At 33.4% G+C, this 12,390-nt stretch overlaps 1 long non-coding RNA gene across 3 annotated transcripts in view; it reads right to left on the bottom strand.

Annotated features, from left to right (window-relative positions):
• LOC105856619 (uncharacterized) overlaps positions 1-12,390 on the bottom strand; it is a 104,193-nt gene that overhangs the window by 90,868 nt on the left and 935 nt on the right. The gene's annotated exons all lie outside the window — the stretch shown is intronic.

Below are 12,390 nucleotides of genomic sequence, written 5' to 3'. Positions count from 1 at the left end.
CTCCTCAAATTTTCATCTTATTTCCTGGCATAGGTTGCATGGAGCAGCCCTCTTGACACTGACTTGATTCACTCTTTATTCTCCCCAATTATTCACCTTTCTGTTGTTCTCCTCTGGCAGAACACGGATCTTGTGTAAATATAGCTATCCACTTTCTGGATCTATACCTAAATAGCTGAGTATTGCCAAAGAAACTGTAATGACTGGATTTTTTTTTCAAATTTATGATCACATTTTCAAATTTTAACTCCATACATGCAGATAATTCTCTGACAATTCCCTCATATGCTATTTTTTCCATTCCCCACAGTTCACAAAGCAGGTGCAGAATATGTGGATCCAAGTATCCAAACCCATGTCATCAGCCACATCTCCTCTATTACTCAGAAGTTGTCCTCCCAGATTTAAATCCAGACAATCCACTGATGCTCTAGTGCTCACTCTTCTCACCTAATTTTATGGAACTCAGTTTTGCAGTTGTTATCTTCCTTTGTCCACAATCACATATACACACTTAATATCTCTCATTGTAAATAGCAAAATAAATTTTTAAAAGCCCCTTGCATGCACATAAGGTTCTGGTGACCTACTCATTTTGCTGCTGCTTTTTACAACAAAATTTATAATAAAAACTATATATATGGACTGTTCCCACTTCTCTATCACCTTTTTTCTGTCTCAACCATTCCAAATTTGGAACCACTAACACTGAAATACTCTAAACCAACTCACAAATAATTAACAATTTTGCCAAAGTCTGTAATCAGTGCTGTCTTCTTTAGCTTTTACTTCGTAGTAGCATTTGACATAGTTGATCAACTGCTGTCTTAAAATGTTTTCTTTAGCTCTCATTGACTCTCACTCACCTAGGCTTTTTTTGTTTGTTTGCTTTTGTGGTTATTCTTTGCTTGTTTTTACCCATTGTCACACTGGATACATTTTTCTGGTCTTAAATGAAATCTTCTCAATTTGTCATGTGGTTAATTTTACGGTGACACAGAGCTATGTCCTAAGCTCTTTCCACTTCTCCATCTATACCATTTATCACAAAAAAATAATTCAGTCACCACGGTCTTATCAAATATTTTCTGATGACTTCCATTTCTATCTTCAACTTCATCTCTCCTAAGTTCTAGACATATAAAATAGCTTGAATATGTAACAAATCAAAGTTAAACTGGCCTCTGCCAGTCTTCTCTCCTATCAGAGGCTTCTCCATTTCAGTTAAAGATTCTGTGTGTGTGTGTGTGTGTGTGTGTATGTAAACAAAACATATTCAAATAATAAGGTATGAGGATTGTGAATGTAAGTACAAAGAAAAATAATAGAAAGATTTTTAAATTATATCTTGTTATTGAAAAAATTGCATATATTTATCATGCACATGTTTAAAATATGTATACATTGTGGGATGATTAAATCAGGCTACTAACATATGCATTACTTCATATATTTAACGTGTTTTTGTTGATAGCCCTTATAATCTACTCTCTTAGAAATTTTCAACTATAAAATACATTGTATTAACTACAGTCACCATGTTGTACAGTAGATCTCTTGAACTTTTTCTGTCTAAATGAAAATGTGTATTCTTTGGCCAACATCTCCCCAACCTGCCCCTCACTCCAGAGCCTCTTATAACCATCATTCCTCTCTCTACTTCCATGAGTTTGACTATTTTAGATTCTACATATGAGTGAGATCATATGTTATTTGTCTTTCTGTTCCTAGCTTACTTAATTTCCTTCAGGTTCATCTATGTCATTGCTAATGATAGGATTTCTTTCCTTTTTTTAATACATTGGGTCTCAGTATATTGTCCAGGTTGGTCTTAAACTCCTGGGCTCAAGTGATCATCTTGCCTCAGTCTCCCAAGTAGCTGAAACTACAGTTAAATGCCACTGTGCTCAGTGATCTTTTTTCTTTTTTAAAGTTGAATAGTATTCTATTGTGTATATGCCACATTTTCTTTATCCATTCATCTGTTAATGGATTTGTGGTTGATTTCATATATTGGCTATGTGAATAATGCTGCAATGAACATGGAAGTACAGATATCTCTTCAAAACCTTTCAATATTTACCCAGAAGTGGGATTGCTGAATCATATATTAAATCTACTTTTAGTTTCTTGAAAAACCTCCCTGTTGTTTTCCCTTATGTTCGTACTAATTTACATTCTTACCAACATTGTGCAAGGGTTTCATTTTCTCCACATCATCTCTTATACTTTTTATTCTTTTCATGTGTTTAGTAATAGCCATTGTAACAGGTGAAAGGTGTTATGTCAGTGTGGTTTTAATTTGCATTTCCTTGATGATTAGTGATATTGAGCATGTTTTCATATACCCATTGGCCATTTGTATGTATCTCTTGAGAAATGTCTATGTAGGTCCTTTGCCTATTTTCTAATCAGGTTGTTTGGTGTTTCTTGCCATTGAGTTGTTTGAATTCCTTATGTATTTTGGATATTAACCCTTTATCAAATGTATGGTTTGCAACTATTTTCTTCCATTTCATAGGTTGTCTCTTCATTCTGTTGACTGTCTCCTCTGCTGTACTGAAGTTTTCTACTTTGATGTAATCCCATCTTTCTATATTTGCTTTGGCTGAATGTGCTTTTGGAGTAAAATAAAAAAATTTATCGCCCAGGCCAATGTCACAGAACTTTTTCCCCATGTTTTCTTTTAGTAGTTTCACAGTGTCAGATCTTACATTTAAGTCTTTAATTCATTTTGAGTTGATTTTTGTATGTGTTGTAAGATGAGGGTCTAATTTCATTACTGTGTATGGGCATATACAGTTTTCCCAACATCCATTACTGAAGAGTCTGTCATTTTCCCATTGTGGAAAACTGAGTTGACGTGTATAGCATTTATTGTGTTGCGTTAAATAAAATCTTAACCTAGAGAAAGAAGCAAATGAGTAATGACAATTTAACTCTGGACAAATGCAGAGGTGCATATCTAAGGCTATTGTAAATGTTAAAAGGAAACCAGAATTTGTTGACCACAGAGCATAACTTTATGTTAAGTGCTGCACAAACTAATTCTGCCATGCTACTACAAAGTACATGAATTCATGAAACCAAATAAAAGAGTTTAAGAAGTTAATCACTTTTGTTAAAGGATGTATATATATATATATATATATATATATATGCATGCCTGAGTTTTACTGTCTAAATTCAGTCATTGTATCTGGAATGAACTTTTAGAAAAGGCAAACTCAAATTAACCTTATTCTTTCCTTATATTATTAACATTATATTACAATATTATGCCTTAACAAAAAGGACATACAATCATTGAATAATTAAGACAGAAGCAACATGAAATATTAAAGTGAAAATCCTCAACCTCACTTTTTGGATGAGGAAATGGTCATGGGGAACCAATTTCATGAATACGACTAGGGAAGCTTGCTATGGGACCTGATGTCACCCTCCTTCCACTTTGATAGTGTCTTTGGCAGCTAGAACCCTTTCCTTGCATGTGGTATTTTCTCCATGAAGTTTTTCTTCCACAGGTGTGTAGCTTTATTAGAGAAATAGGTCCTTGCCTGTGTCTGTTGATATCCTTGGAGTAGTCACACCATTCACAATTTTATGACCACCTTACTTACACCTTCTAATGTCATAACAGTCAAGTACCTCCATGCTCAGTTGTCCTCTATACCTATATTAGGATTTTGTAAGAGGCTCAACTCAGCTGAGTCACCCACCAAACTTGTCTTGGCATTGCCATCATGGAGCAAAGACTGCTGCAGCCACAGCCCACCCAGGAAGCTGACACACACCAGGCATGGAGGGGGACAGAGGTTACTGGGCAGGGCAGTGAGTTTGGGGTCCTATGGGTTACCAAATTCTAAGTGGCAGGATCATGAGGGAGTTGCAGCTTCAAGTACTAGACACAGGCTCCATTATCCCATCAAAATTCACTTACAAAACACAAATTCAAAGATAATATTAACAAGACTTTCAGAATTGTGAGTAGATCACTGTAAGCCTTTCTGAGGGCTGGGCCCTGTGAGACTTTAATAGTTGCCCATCCATAGATCCATCTCTGTCTGGATATGTTGGGAAATCTCAAAAATGACTGAGAATATATTCATCACACATGTTGCTTGATGAAGCCAGGGACAGAGAATCGGCTGATTTTAAGAACACAGTGATTATTTCTTGCCCATTTCAAAGTGATATTTATGCAAAATATACATACATGCAGACACAGTCAATTGTTTTACAATACACATTATGAGTAAAGACTTTTGCAATAAAGTCTAATGACATTAGCATTCTCTAATTCAAGAATATTAAAATGTCAGACTGGTTTGCATTCATGTGTACCATATATAATGTGGTACATTTGTATAGCTTACCTAAACTGTATGAGGTTCAGTTATTTTGTTTCAAAATGCATATAATAGTTGAACCTAACTTAAGTTTTTGACAAGATTAATAAATAGGGCAAGGGTCAATTACATAGAAAGAGCTCAGCAAATATTAATAATGTGCTACTATTACTACCATCACTGTATTATATTTCTAATTTGTGTTTGCTGTTGAAAGCACTTATACCAAATATTTCTAATAATGTCTGATTCAAAGAGATTTCCTGAAGAGGAATGATTAAATTAATGGTTATATTTATTTTTAAACCCCTTGACAAACCAGTCAACACATATGCTTCCAAATGGTTTTCAAAATAATATATATACACACACACACACATACATATATATATATATACACATACATACATGTATATATAATATATATCACACTTCCACTTCCTGAGTAGGGAATGCTTCATTTTAAGAATGATTCTAGATTAATACTTTAACAGTCAAATATTTAGAGAGGGGTATATGTGTGTGTGTGTGTGTGTATGTGTGTATGTTTCCCTCTAAGCTCCTGATAAGTGAGATTTTGAGAGGCTTAGCTTTAAAATCAATAGCAGATGGCTCTAGAAGACATGCTTATGTTCTTACCAAATGTCTCTGGGATAACACAGCATGCCATCCTGACAACATGAAACACATTTAGAATTATCCCAAGCTATTCTAAGCAACTGAAACAATCTGAGTATTCTTACATGATTTACCTGTAAAATTAATATAAATTTTTGACAAAGTAATGGCCATTTTTAATATTTATATAAAGTGGCTTGGTGAATGCCATACTCCTCGATGTTCTTTTCAACATAAAGATCTATTTCAGGCCATCACACATAATGATTTCGTGATAGCAATTCCTATTTGCTATTGATCCAACACGTAGCTAAAATAATTTTATGATCACCTTCTGGAATTACAAAATGCTTCCAATAAATATTGGATTTATAAGTAAATAATGGCCTCCAATGGCATATGGCTCATTTCAGTATCTCTGACAATCTCTCCACTGGACCCTCTTTCAATTCCTGTTTAAACCAAGAGCAAATTAGAAACAGCACAGCTCACAGGACAATTATGCTACCCTAAAGAGATGAGTCATAACTGCGGCATAATATAATAAGGAATCAAATTTTGGCAGATATTCCCCTGCAAAGAAGTCAGTATCATCTGAGTAGACAAGTGGCTATTTCATATAAGATTATCTCCAGTTATTAGTAGAACAATTTTGAATACAAAATATGATTTCACATAAAGCATATATTTTCTATAAAAGGTTGTTTTTTCAATAATTTTGACATGTAGTAGTATTGAGATGTTTTCTTGGTTCAAAATAAATATATAATTTATTCTTAAAATAGTGTATTTTAAGGTTTCTATTTTGACCTTTATTTGCATGTCCCATAACAAATACATCAGATTTCTCAATGAGGGGGATGGTGTGACTCTGCCCTACATATTATTAATATGTGATTTTTCACAATGCAAGAGAAATATGCCAAAACGTGAGTCACGCCCCACAAACCACATAGTAGAGGATGCAAGTGGGTTTTGAGAGTGGATTTATATGATTTGTTTTTATTCAATTTTCTCAAAAGAATAAAATGTTAATTATCAAACAAAATATGCTGGCTATTAAGTAAATTGAATAACAAAGTGAAACAAAAGGTAATAAAAGAAAACAAGGAGAGCATGTAGAACACTGTGCAAAATATCACCAAATAAAATTTTTATTGCAACTATTATCAGTAAATTAGTAATGATTAAAAACCAAATACTAGCATTCTTTAAGATTATTAAATAATCAATGAAAGACCATGAGTATTAATGAATACTATATGTAAAATTGTATCCTAATATACTTTCTGCTGAGGATTGTGAGAACAGTATTTAAAGTTATTCATTATGGAAATTTTTATGTGTGAAATATTTTCTTAATTGAAGGAATGTTACAATTTTTTTTTTTTTTTGAGATAGAGTCTCACCCTGATGCCCAGGCTAGAGTGCCATGGCATCATCCTAGTTCACAGCACCCTGAAACTCCTGAGCTCAGGCAATCCTCCTGCCTCAGCCTCCTGAGTAGTTGGGACTACAGGCACGTGCCAACAGGCCTAGCTAATTTTTTCTATTTTTAGTTGTCTGGCTAATTTTTTTTTTTTTTTTTTTTTTTTTTGTTAGTAGAGACAGGGTCTTACTCTTGGTCAGGCCAGTCTTGAACTCCTGACCTCAAGAGAGCCTCACACCTTGGCCTTCCAGAGTGCTAGGATTATAGGCGTGAGGCACCACGCCCAGCCTGGAATGTTACAAATTGATATGTATTATTTGGGGCTCTTCTGAAATATTATCTGAAGTCCCATAATAACATAATGGATTGTTTCTTTCTGAAAATGTTGAATATGCTTTTCTTCAAAGTAGGTATGTTGAACTATACAGATCTATAATACTATAACCACAAACTGATTTCTTCCAAGAGATATCTAATCATACTTGAAAAATGTTTTTTAAATCTCTGAATTCATTTTTATATCTTATTCCATTTTCTATTTCAAAATTTCAGTGATGTTTCTCCTTTTTAAAGAATAACTTTTAATTAAATTATTCATTATTCTTAAATGTTTTTAGTTAATTTTACTGATAATTTTATAATTTCACACATTATATATTAAAGGTTAAAACTTTCAGTGTACTGTATTAAAAAAAAATCTTGGTAACATTGCCACATCCATCCATCTTAAAGAAAACACATCAAATTTTCAAAAAGCAGAAGCAATGGTATTTAGATGTTTCCTGAACCATTATCTATAAATTATTTAAATGAGGCTTATAAGAGTCCACAGTCATTTAAAAATGGAATATTACCATTCTGAATTGTCTCAAGTTTTGTAACAAAATATATTTTCTACTTCTGCAAAGATTATCCAAGGTAAGTTTCCTTCATGCAGTCTCTCCTGTATCTTTCCTCAACATCTAATTATATTATTATCATACTTCATTGAGTTATATTAAACTTTTAGTTGCCCTGATATGTCTCATCCAAGTACCTGAAATTATTTACAACTACCTTGACATTAATATGACATAACACTTGACAACATTGATTCTTGCTTTTTCTAAATTAGATGCAGAAAGAAATTAAACTGCAAAAACATTAGTTTGATGGATGGTATCAAATAGGAATTTTAAAAACTAATATACAGTGCACCATAATTTTAATACTTCTCTAAATTACTCAATAATGCGTATGTAGCTACAAACCTAATATATTTTCTGAATAATAGGCAAGATATAGAGGTAACTTGAACTTTTTTCTTTATACATTCAAACAAATTACTGGATAAAGGTTTTATTTAGAATATGCTGATGTTCTGTTAATTATAGAAGTAAATTAATTGCAGATTTCATTATGTTTAATTTGTTGCTCAGTAGAATCATACTCATAATATCCAACTATTAATTTATCTTTTCTGAATGATTTGTATCTACACACTACAACTGACTAATTGAGCATATGGTTTACAGAATCTTTACATTAATTAGCTAAACTACATATAAAATCAAAGATAGCTATGAAATTTAATATAAAATTGACTAGAAATAAACACCTGGATATAAAGATTATATAAAGATATACTCTATGTTTCATGATTTGTCTTTATTATAAGATACATAAACAACTTTTCTCTAGTCTAATTTCCCATCAATGTTCTTACTAATTTTTTCATCTGGTCTATTAGGTTTCCATTTCTACAAGTAATACTAGGACAAAAAAAACTTTTTAAAGGATGTTTTTGAGGGAGGGGAGAATAATTCACCAAATAAATTTCCTCATTTTCTCTAAAAGGAAACTGAAACCTGGATTGTTCTTAACTGGGTAAGATAATTCTAGAGCCATAAATGGGCCACTATTTTCTTATTTCTACAGTCAGGAATATAGGATAATAGAAAAAATGCTTTTGGTATATATATCATTGGTATATACATATATTTAATAGAAACATGATTTCTGAAGTACTTATTGCTTTTCAGATTGTATTTATCTTCTATTTATTTGACACTTCTGTTTTGGTGTTTCTAACTTAATAATGTATATAACTGTATTTTTACTTTTGTTATAACCCAACATTCTCAGAAATTTCCTGTGTAATATGTACCTCACTGAGCCTGAGTGGCTCAGCTTGTTTGTTTCAGTATTTTCTACAGAATTTACTAAGCAGAATACAGTGATATCTGAATTCCAATTTGAAGACAGAAAAATAAAAATCTTCACATTATTTAGTTTTTAGTTGCTAAAGACACATTTTGCTTAAGTAGAATCTCTAAATCACTTAAAAATGAAGTATTTGTAGGGTCTTACTTAATTTTAAAAAACACAATTAAAAAAATACAAATAAACCCAAATCATAGAAAATTTAGACTATTTCTACCTATAATACTTTTTCCTTAGAATCAAATAGATAAATTTTGGAGATATTCCCACATCATAAAAATGTTACATAAAACCAATGTTATTATTTTCAATTAACATAAGTATTTCATGCACAAATTAATAGGTAGTTATATAACAAATCCAATTACTGAGTTTTGCTAGGAACGAAATATTCATAACAAAGAGGAACATGAATATCTATGGCAGGAATAAGTAGTTTGGTTTTCTTGTACTAAAGAATTCTCTGTCATGCCAATTCCCCCTATGCATTAATTTCTCCTGGCAAAAGGGAACTGCAGAGAGTTTTTAATTTACAAAACTCTTGTTTATGACTTGCTATTTACACACTGTATTTATGTAGCAAATATGCAATCCAGAGGGGTTCAGACTTGAAAATTCAGTTATAGAACATCTTGGCATACTGCAAAGAACCAGTATTTTAAAATTAGTGGTTATAGGCACAAATTTTAGCTCTAAGGTTCACTAGTTATTTGACATTTAATAAATAAATTAACCCCTCCAGAGACCCACAGTTTTAAATGATGGCAGCATATTTATTCAAACAATTGCAGAGAAAAGGTAAATGTGGTCTGGATGGGAGCATGGCATTAGCCAATATATGGAGTGGATACTCAATGTCATATTTGGGAAAACATGAATCTACACTGGGGCAGAAAGTGGTTCCAGAAGAAAGATATCTGAATCTTGTCCTGTAGAGACTTGTGGTGTTTGAAAATTTATTAAGCAAGACATGAATAAAGCAATGGAACATTAATTTTGTAGAGATGCACACAGTAATTTGAAATTGAATATAATAAAACCAGTAATGACATTTGGAAAAAACAGTTGCACTGAACACATGTGTTTACTTCCATCCCCCTCTAAGGCTCACTAAAATAACAAGTTATGAAATAAAAAAGCATAACCCAACAAAGAGTTAGAAAAACATACAAGATAATATCAACAATAAGAGTTAAGTCTAGAAAGAGAACGGGCAAAAGATGATTGATTTAGAAAATTCATGAAAGTTTAACCTTCCTGGAATAATCCTGGAGGAATTCTGACTTGTGTAAATGAACTCCAGAAAGAGTCATGAATTGGGAGGAGAGTTGAGATGAAATTGAAATAAATAAGAAGCATTATTTAGTAGTCTTCTTAAACAGGCAGACAAAAAGTTTTACCAACATGAACAGAAAGATAATTATCCCTCCAAAGGAAGGGAGAGTATCGGAGCCTATTCCTTAGAATGAGTAAAACATAAAAAATATGAAAATGGGAAAACCTTGTACAGATGTGGGTGGGGTTTCATACATAAATAAGCAGAATCAGAGAAATCTGCCAAATGAATGGTGAGAAACACCCCAACCTCCATTCAATTTGCTTTGAAAAAACATGCTTTGAAAAAAACAATCAAGAATTATACAGTCCACGAAGTTGGAAGATTTAAAGTACTCTTCTGTAAGAATACTAAACTGTGGGAGGAAGGAAAGAAAAAGAAGAAAAAAAAAAAAAAACTTGAGAATTTGCAGTACCCCAGTGATAAACTTAATCAAATCACATGATAAAGCTCTCTGCTGTTATCATGCACACAGAGTTCTTAAATGAGCATGCAGCCATTTTTCATCTGGAGTAATCAAAGCAGCTATATAGATGTAGCCACCCCACGCAAGCAGCAATGATATGTATCGCTTCATACCCAGATTCATACCCAGATAGTCATCTTAAAAATCCGTCACCCTAGTTCACACCAACTGAGTGTATCAGCCAACCACTGACAGTAACAAACTTCCCAGTATGGTTCAGGGTGGGAATTTCAAGTATATAAAGTAGCAAATACAATAAGCATTACCAAAACATAACCTAATCAATATCAAAAAGCTATTAATGATACTGGTGATTAAGTGATACTGGTTACTTACTATCTTTTCTCTAAACCACACATATAGAGGCCTTGAAAATTTCTTGTAATTCGGCTTACATAAGATTATTCTTATAAGAATAGAAACCTGTGAGCTTTCCCAGCAGCACCTATGTCTTATTTCACATCTGAGAGTAGCACTGAAGTATATCATTCCCCTGCTCTGAGATGGCAGCATGAGAAAAAAGTGAGGGCATTTTCTCCAGCAAAATTTCTCATTTATGTGCTTCATTATCAACCGCTGCAGTTTCCCCCGTTTCTTCTTTCCATGTATTACCTATCGGAACCCAGAATCAGCAATTCTATTTCAGTCATGCTGCCCATCCACAGTCGAGGCAGCAAGACTGGAATTGCTGCATCTTCATATACTGTCTATTCTCAATAATAATAAGAAAAAAGGATGATAGGGCTGCTTCTGTGACTAATGGTCACTACTTACTATCATTTAGCCAATAAGATGGTATTACCCTCCAGCTATTTTTACTTTAGAAAAAGTGAAAAAGTACTCTGAACACCAATGCTTATTCTGCAAGGTCACAGAAAGAGCAGTGCTGGACCCATTCCATTTCGAGACACTGTAATAATGAGCAGAGCACATTAGGAAACATACAGCACTGGGAGATCACATCATCCTCCACTACTTAGTCCAAGCACTACATCCCCCAAACCTTTTCAAGATATCCTCTTTTCCATCCTCACATTTAGATGAACAACAAATTTATCCACTTAAGCCAACCAGGTTTATTAAAAGGACTTGTTTTATAAAATTTGGATTCAGTGAAAAGGCCACACTCAAGGATTCAGAAGGCCACATATGGCCCCTAGGCTGCAGGTTCCCCACCCCTAAGTCATCTATAAGATGTCATGCTTTTTACAACATTTTAGATTATTGGCAAGAGGGAAATGCATTATTTGTTCTGATAATATATGGCTGAGGAGAACAAATTGATATAAATTATTTTATTCTATCTCTTAATAGCATGCTATGCTCTTGATTCGGTAAGCAGTAAGCAGAGCCCAGAATGGATTGCATTTCTGTTACAGTCAGGATCCATTTGAAGGTTTCTGGATTTCCTCATCAGAGTCCTGTATTGTACAACTCCCAGCTCAGTAAAGGAACTTCTCAGGGAATCTTACCCAAACCCATCTTTCCTGTTGACATTCTATACCGTCTTTCATCCCATCAACAGCTGTGGAGTGTGACAGAGGTATATAGCCTTTCCTATTTGATGTTGCATAACTTAAACATATCCGCACCTGCTCATTTCAAGTAGCTACCTATAGTGGCTAAACAAGGGCATCAGTCTTTACCTTCCAGCCACCTTCCAAGTCAATAACTATTATCTACAGACTCACATTAACTCTTTCTTGAAAATTCCACATGGAATTTTACAATTGTATTAACAGAATCCAATCATCAAAGGCAGGATGGGAAAACATCTATAATAATTAATTTATTTTGTAAGAATGTTTTTGACTCATTAAAATTTAAGAGCATTAGAATTCTTTTGAGGATTCTACCAAGCAAAAGCCTTCCTCTATAGTGAAGACCTGAGCCATTTAGTCCCACGTACTGTGGATGATCTACTGACCTTGTAAAGGAGATAACAGCAGCATCTACCTATATTCCTAAGCACAGAGCAAAGCTACTG

This window comes from Microcebus murinus, chromosome 11, assembly GCF_040939455.1.
Source record: "Microcebus murinus isolate Inina chromosome 11, M.murinus_Inina_mat1.0, whole genome shotgun sequence".
NCBI classification, from domain to species: domain Eukaryota; kingdom Metazoa; phylum Chordata; class Mammalia; order Primates; family Cheirogaleidae; genus Microcebus; species Microcebus murinus.
This window is presented reverse-complemented; position numbering and strand designations above follow the sequence as displayed.